The sequence below is a fragment of the Callospermophilus lateralis genome, chromosome 18 (assembly GCF_048772815.1).
Source record: "Callospermophilus lateralis isolate mCalLat2 chromosome 18, mCalLat2.hap1, whole genome shotgun sequence".
NCBI classification, from domain to species: Eukaryota; Metazoa; Chordata; class Mammalia; order Rodentia; family Sciuridae; genus Callospermophilus; species Callospermophilus lateralis.
The window spans coordinates 13,112,983-13,121,362 of NC_135322.1; the positions used below are offsets into that span (position 1 = coordinate 13,112,983).

The window sequence follows — 8,380 nt, forward strand, 5'->3', positions numbered from 1 at the left end:
CCAAAGAACAGATTTATAATGAAAAAGCTAAAGCTAGAATCAGGGGTGAAACAGAGGGTTAGTGAGGTGAAGGGGAGGGGGATCAAGGACTGATGGGCGCAGACAAGAGAGTGGACAGCCTCACAGAGGGTCAGAGGTGGAGAGAGACATGTACACAGAGAGTGAGACAAGACAGACCCTGAAACACTAGAGAGAGAGGGGTGTGAAGACAGCGCTCGACTGAAAGACCCATGAAAGACCTGGCCAAGTGACAGAGACCAACCACGCAAGGGAAGATGGCCCAGCCAGGTCAGAGTCACGCAGGAGGACAGTGCAATGCAGGGACACGCAGACCTCCACCATGGGCCTCTCATCCCCAGGGACCTATCCGGACCCCACCCTCCTCTTTCACTCCATCACGGCCAACCTCATCTGCGCCGTTGTCTTTGGTGAACGCTTTAGTTACCAGGATCCCAAATTCCTACGTCTGCAGAGTTTACTGAAGGAAACCTTCACCATCCTCAGCTCCTTCTATATCCACGTGAGGTCAAAGATTCTAGGATGGGCCAGGAATCTGGGTGGTGGATCCTGGGATGGGACCTGGTGCTCCCTGTCCCGAGCTCAGGAGCAGGAAGGCAGTGTGGTTCTGATCCTGGAAGGGGAGGCGGTTATTTAATCTCTCCCTGCTTCTGACTTCTGAGTAACAGGCCCACAAGGCCCCTGCCAGCATCTGCCGTGCCTTTTTTTTTTTGAACTCAACTTTGTTTTATTTTTATCTACAATTTTTTCCCCCAGAAATAAAACATCTACATAGCTTTCAGTAATACTTGAGTTGAATACATGCTTAGGACACTGTCTATCTTTTTAATGGTGTTCATGGCTACATTGATTAAATGAATTCCTTTTTGAACCAATAACAAGTAGAAAGACAAGAACAATTTAATATTAATAAGCAGCTCAAATAACACTTGGTTAAACTACGTACAATACAAACCATTCAGACAAATGAAGAGTAGGATATTGAACTTGTTACCCTATGTGTAGTAAAGATAAGACAGGCCTTTCCCTTTTTATATAAGGATTGTAACTTGTTTTAAGTGGCCTTAGCACGTCTCAACTTTGCCAATGATTGGCAATGAAATTTGTAATCCCAATGTCTGCCCACATGTAAATTCCAAATGTTTGCTCATCTTTACTGAAAACAGACACCCTCCACTGAGGAGGAGGAGGGGGAAGAGTCATTTTGTATCACCTTGAATGTGCCTACTGTATGCTGGAAAAAAGTGGCTACCCTTTGTGTTCATAAAATAAAGAATAAAGAGCTCTAAAGACACTTTTTTTTGCATTTTAATAAGCATATGCAGTAGTGTTTACCAGTTTAGCTACCTGAAGCTCAGGAATGCCTCAGTGGAAATTATTAATTAGTCTAACTTAAGACTTTGAAAGAGATTTCCAGAGCAGTGAGTGTTAGAAACATTTTCTGCTTAGTTTGTCCTTTTGATGATAGATTATCTTGAATTATTATGAGTCAATGAAAGTCCTCTTGATAGGTGATAGATGAGTGTGTGTTTGTGTATCTTAAGAGTGTGTCCTCAACTGTAACTTTAAAATCTGTGGTGACAATGGAGTATTACTCAGCCATAAAGAGGAACGACTTTATGGCATTTGCTGGTAAATGGATGGAACCAGAGACTATCATGCTAAGCAAAATGAACAGTCCCCAAAGGTTGAAGTTTGAATATTTTCTCTGATATGTGGAAGCTGACTCAAAATAAGCGGGGGGGCGGGGGCGCTAAAAAAAGAATAGAAGAGTGATCAGTGGAGCAGACAAAGGGGAATGAAGCGAAGGGGGAGGGTGGAAAGGGAAGGGCAGTGGAAGGAATCTGACCTGACTTTCCTGTACATATACACAGAGTGAATCTCACCATCATGCGCATCCACAAGATACTGAATAAAAAAAAACTTTAATAGCAAAAGATCAGTAGAGGAGAGGGAAGAGAACCCTTTTCCCTCTAGAGGGGACATAAAGTGGAGGGAAAGGGGAAGGACTGGGGGCTGAATTAGAACAAGTCATGTTCCATGCTTTCATAATTTTGTCCACATGAAAACTAATGTTATGTATTAGAACCAATAAAAATAAATTTAAAAAACCCGTGGTGACTTACAACCACACCGAGAGAGGAAGCTGACTGGGCAGAGGTGACGTCAGATTGCTTTCCACGCGTCTTTGACACAGACAAGAACAGCCGTGTAGATACACTCCCGGCCACAGCTGTGACCTTCTTTTGAGACAACAGCCCTGTCAGGTGATCTTTAATTCCTCAGTCTTCAGCCCCATCCCTTTGTCTGTCCTCATGGGGGGGGGGTCCACATGGCAGTTGTAGTGGGGACACTTTCTGTACTCATCTATAATCTACTATAAAAGGGAATGTAAATACAGGCCCCTGGAGGGCTTGGAGCAGAGCCAGGGCACTTGGCCTTGGGTGTGCTCCTGGTAACAGGTGTTGGAAGAGCTGCTGTTTCAGAGTGAGTTCTTAGAGACTTGTCAATCCTTTCATATTTGACACGACAGGTAAGTGACTTGGGATCTTTGGCATCCATCACAGTTTATTGAGCCAAGTCAAATCCCACAATTTTTGTAGGAGGCACTGACGTGACAGTTACAATCCCCCACTAGTGGGATTATGCCCCAAATAAGCACTAAATGCCCCATGGCTATGATCTACAATTTCCCCAGTTGTCAACAGGTTCATCTTTGCTGTTTTTGATGCTGGAATGAAAATCGCCCCATTTTCTTAAACCTTTCCTTATTTACAGTGGTCCTTTTCTTAGCCCTGGGCTGAGGCTTTTGAACATCTGTGGATTGCCTCAGCCAGTCCCAGGAGTCTTGCTCAGACCGAGGTTCTGGGGGTCATATCATAGGTCCAAATCTGCATCCTTTTCCTTGCCATGAAAAGTCTGTGACAGGAGTCGGCTGATAGACAACTCTTCACTGCTTTCTGTCCACATGTGCTTTACTGTGGATTTGCATCTTCCCAACTTCAGAAGTTCTGAGTTTCCACCATTTGTGAAATTGGCACACGTGACAGTCTCAGAAGCTCTGTCCGTGGTCAGCCAACTCCATAGCTATGGGCCGAGGGGAGGCAGAACACCATGATGAAGAGCATGGTGGGGGAAAGCAGCTCAGACAGGACGGCCAGGGAGCAGAGAGAGCCTATGGTGCCTGATTTCTTTTTTCAATTTTCTTATTTTCTTATTATAATTTTTAACTTTTAAAGTACAATTTAGAATCCAGAGTGTACAGTAACAATAATCACAGGTCTGCATAGGTGAACCAAAGTCAAAGCATAGCCTCAAATCTCTTATACAGTTAGGAAACAGTGTTAATAGTCAGAAATAGATTCAATCAAAGCAAACATACATAAGACAGATCTTCAAATGACAATGTGGCTCTTTTGTGTCAGATACAATGTATAAAAGAGAGCACTTATGGGTTGTCTTGTTAGGAAACTTACATAAACTTTCATTTTATAAACTTTTACATAACTCTTAGGTAAGGCTTAAATAACAGTTATTTGTTTAACCAGTTACAAAGGAATCATTTAAGACTTTAAAAGAGGTGCAAATCCTAATTCCTTTAAGACTTAGATTCCCCAAGTAATAAAACCTAACAAATACTGTAAAATCATCCGTATGTAAGAGCAGATCAATGTTTCAGACTTTGCTTCATATCAGTTCATTAGAGTTCAAGTAACTGTGACTGACTGTGCTAATTACGGCCAATTTGATCAGAAACACAAACTTTTTGAGATTTACCCTCCACAAACCTTCTGTGACTTACTTGGACATTACCTGGTGCCTTTCTAAAGGAACTAGAAAATGGCACCCCTTCCTTGAGGAAAATGCTGTAAGTTTATTTACTATTGCAGAGCCCAGGAAGCTCTGCCCTGGGAGCTGCCCAAGTACTGGCTATAAGCACATGTGCTCTCGCTTTACCTGCTCAAACATACTCCTGTCCTTGGACTCCCAGGTACATAGGCCACCAGCCCTGCACACAGGCCACCCCACCCCTGACTCACCAGCTGAGGCCATGAGTCAGGTTGGGGGTAGGAATTAGGTCTGCAGAAGATGTGGATGCAATAGTGAGTGGACCAGGGGATCTAAGATGGTGGGACGGAGGGAAGCAGCATTCTGTGTCGCTCTGTGACCTGGGACTCAAGCAGTGAGAATACTGCTCCTCTGCCAGCGATATTCCTGCTCCCATCCAGGAATCATGGCTACTGTACTGTGCAGGGCTCCAGGCCTCAGTGTCAGAGTAGGTCTCCCAACCTCTCGCCCACACAGGGCTACCAGGTGCCTGAGCAGGACCATCTGCATCAGCACCCACACAGAACTTTTGGCCACACAGGCTCTGAACCCAGCAGACAGCACACCCTGGAGGCCACAGAGCTGTCTCTGAACACAATGTCCATGTACAACACCGTCACCCGGCTCCCCCGCACCTGACCTGACACTCCATTGCTGAAAGCAGCCACCTCCATCTTGGGTCACCTTCACCACCATCTTTAGTGGGGCAACTCCCAGTTTGGACTCCAGGATACCAAGTACTCAGCTTCTAACTCTCCCTTCTCCCCAGAAGCCGCTAATCTCGCACAGTGACACCCTGGTTACATTCACCATTCTGAGGGTGGAGATACCAGCTAACAACAGATGACCCCACCTATTGGATGACAGGGAAGCAGGAAAGATACTGATCTCCAACCAAAACAATCCTTGTTTCTTTCTTTGAGATTTTTTTCCCTTCTCCTTCTCACATCCCCAACATATGTGAAACCAACTGCTTTGCGTGAATTAGGGTTTTGAGGACTGCGACATCTGAATACTATAGAACAGTTGATGTATATTCTTTTTTCCTCCAATTTTTACATGTTAACATTTTTATTTTTCTTAATATATGTGTGTTCGTTTTATGTACTCTACTGTATTCCCACTCACTTGTCTACCCAAAATTACTTCCTCTCTATTCCCTTGATACTTACCTTCTTCTTTAGATTTCTCTTTCACACTTCCTAAGATATAATAACTCTATATCCTCACCTCCTACCTCTTCAGCATATCAACCCAAACAGAAATCCTTGAAATGAAAGAAACAATGAACCAAATTATGTAAGCATTGCCAACAGGTTAGACCACAGGAAGAGAGGACCTCAGACCATGAAGACAAAGTATATAATCTTGAAAAGAATATGGACCACAGAGTAAGAAACCATGAGCAGAACTGAAAGGTTAATAAAATAGGTACTTGTCACTCCATTTTTCTGTATGCTTAACAAAACACTGTGGAAATCTTAAGAACTGTTTGCTAATCTTGTTCCCAGAATGTGCTGTCCCCAACTGCCAAACTGCAGAATGTAACTTCCCTCCCTGCCCTCTCCAAGGAAAGTATATAAGCTCTGCTTAAGCTGTTCTCAGGGCTCTTTGCTCTATTCAAGTGAGCTCTGAGCCCCAGCATGCTGGACCCCCAATAAACCCTTTGCTGTTGCATGAGACAGTCTCTTGGTGGTCTCTTCCTCCAAGGCTCGCCTGACCTCTACATCTGGAGGCCCCAGCGAGATCTGGCAGCGGCGGAAGAAAGACCCCAATGGGCTCCTCTCGGGGTAAGTAAGGCGCCTCTTTCTGGTTTCTGCTTTCTGGTTTCTGGTTTCAGGTTTCAGATTTCTGGTTTCAAGTTTCAGATTTCTGGTTTCAGTTTCAGATTTCTGGTTTCAGTTTCAGATTTTTGGTTTCAGGTTTCAGTTTTCAGGTTTCAGGTTAGGGCTGGCAAAGTGGCTTTCGGTGAAGAACGTGAGCTCTCTGCGATGGTGGCTGACAGACGTGTCACAGAGCCACAGGCCACGTCCCTGGGGGATGCCCCAGAAGACTCGGGAAATTGAGGAACAATAGTCTCCTCGACTCAGTGATATTTTGTTTCGGATTCTGTATTGCCAGCCCATCGGGTTTTGCCGGCTATTCAGTCCTGGTCTCAGTGTTGGACGTCCATTGCCTGTCTTTATTGTCTTGTCTTATCTGTGTAATGTGTCGTTGCTATCACTGTTTGTGTATCTTTCATTATGGCACAGAGCACTTCAACGCCTCTGTCCCTGACCCTTGATCACTGGACCGAAGTCCGCTTAAGGGCTCAGAATCTTTCTTTTTTAGTAAAACGCCGGACCTGGCAGACTCTCTGTGCCTCAGAATGGCCCACCTTTGGAGTCGAATGGCCCCCAGGAGGATCTTTCTACTCCCCACTAATTCGAAAAGTCAGAGATATTGTCTTTCAGCCGGGGCCACATAGCCATCCAGATCAACAGCCGTATATCTTAACTTTCAGGACCTCTTTGAATCTCCTCCTCCGTGGGTGAAGCCTTTCCTTGTCCCTGCCCCCGCTCCTATTCCTTCCCCCACAATTCTATCTCTCAAACCCTCTGCTCCTCCTCCTCCTCCACCCTCTGTTCTCCCTGAGTCTCAAGATTTGACTCTACTGGACTCCCCTCCCCCTCCTTATCTCCTGCCCTCATCCCCCAACCCCCAACTCCCTCTAAGTGATTCCCCTGCTGCTGATTCAGCCTCTCCACCATTGGAGGAGGCTGAGCCGGCCCAGCGTCCTCCAGATGACTTCCCTGTGGCACACACAGCCCCTCCTCCCCTGGAGGAAGCTAGCCCCGCTAAAGGAACTCGCTGGCGGCAAATGATTAAAAACCCTGAAGCCCCCGTGATACTCCCCCTCCATCCTACGGGCCAATGATAGACGATGGCCATGGAGGAGAAATGCAAGCCTACCAGTTTTGGCCTTTCTCCTATTCAGACCTATATAACTGGAAAAATAACAATCCCCCTTTTTCCGAGGACCCCACCCGGCTCACAGGTCTGATTGAGTCATTGATGTTTTCACACCAGCCTACTTGGGATGACTGCCAACAACTCTTAGGCACTCTCTTCATGACAGAGGAACGAGAGAGAATCCTCCTGGAAGCTAAAAAAAATATCCTCGGACCAGATGGACGACCGACACAACTTCCCCTTGAACCGACCCAACTGGGACCCCAACACCTTTGAAGGTAGGGGGCATCTGTCCACTGATCGCTGGGCTCTAATACTGGGTGTCTGAGCGGCCGCTAGGTGACCAACTAACTTGGCCAAGGTCAGAGAGATTATTCAAGGACCTGATGAATCTCCCTCTATGTTTCTAGAGAGAATCATGGAGGCATATAGGAGATATACTCCTTTCGATCCTCAGGCAGAGGATCAGAAGGCATCTGTCACGATGGCCTTTATTGGACAAGCTGCCCTGGATATTAAAAGAAAGTTACAATGCTTAGATGGATTACAAGATATGACTTTGAGAGATTTAGTCAGAGAAGCTGAAAAGGTATAGTATAAGAGAGAAACTGAGGAAGAGAAGGAACAAAGGAGGGAGAGAGAAAGGGAGCAAAGGGAGGATGAGAGAAGCAAAAACAGACTAAGGCATTGACTAAGGTCCTGGTTGCAAAAACAAATAGGCCAGAAATTAAGAAACAGGGAGATAGGAAGGGATACCTGGGCCCACGCCGGAGGCCCCCTCTGGCCTCAGATCAATGTGCCTACTGTAGAGAAAAAGGACACTGGGCCAAAGAGTGCCCTAGAAAGAGCCAGCCATGCCAGCCAGCCATTCTGACTCTGGAGGATGACTAGGAAAGTCAGGGCTCGGATCCCCTCCCCGAGCTCAGGGTAACTTTTGAAGTGGAAGGAACCCCAGTGAACTTTGAGGTGGATACAGGGGCAGTATACTCAGCCCTTAAGGCCCCATTGGGCCCTCTATCAACTAAAAGGTCTCTAATTCAAGGGGCTAATGGCAGTAAATATCGGGCTTGGACAACTAAGAGGACCATGGACCTGGGGAAAGGAAAAGACCATCACTCCTTCCTAGTGATCCCAGAATGCCCGGCCCCATTGATGGGCAGAGATCTGCTCACCAAGCTCTGGGCCAAAATAACTTTTAACCCTGAAGGCCCCCAAATGGAATTTCTAAATCCTTCAGTAAAAACTCCTATAGTCACGGCTTTATCTATGTCAGTAGAAGATGAACATCAACTCTTTACACCCCCCAAGGCTGATCAAACAGGCAAGCTACACCAGAAATGGATAACAGATTACCCAGATGCCTGGGCAAAAACTGCTGGGTTAGGCCTAACCGTTGAACAACCTCCAAGAACAATGGAGTTAAAAACCTCAGCCTCCCCCACTAATGTCAAACAGTGTCCTCTGAGCAAAGAAGCTAAAGATGGGATAAGGCCCCATATTCAGAAATATCTGGCCTTAGGGGTCCTAAGGCCCTGTCAATCGGCCTGGAACAGTCCCCTGCTACCAGTAAAAAAGCCAGGAA

General features: G+C 46.0%; 1 pseudogene; it reads right to left on the reverse strand.

Moving 5' to 3' along the window:
• Positions 1-2,395: 2,395 nt before the first annotated feature.
• LOC143383163 (neurexophilin-1 pseudogene) lies at positions 2,396-4,520 on the reverse strand (annotated as a pseudogene).
• Positions 4,521-8,380: the final 3,860 nt, after the last annotated feature.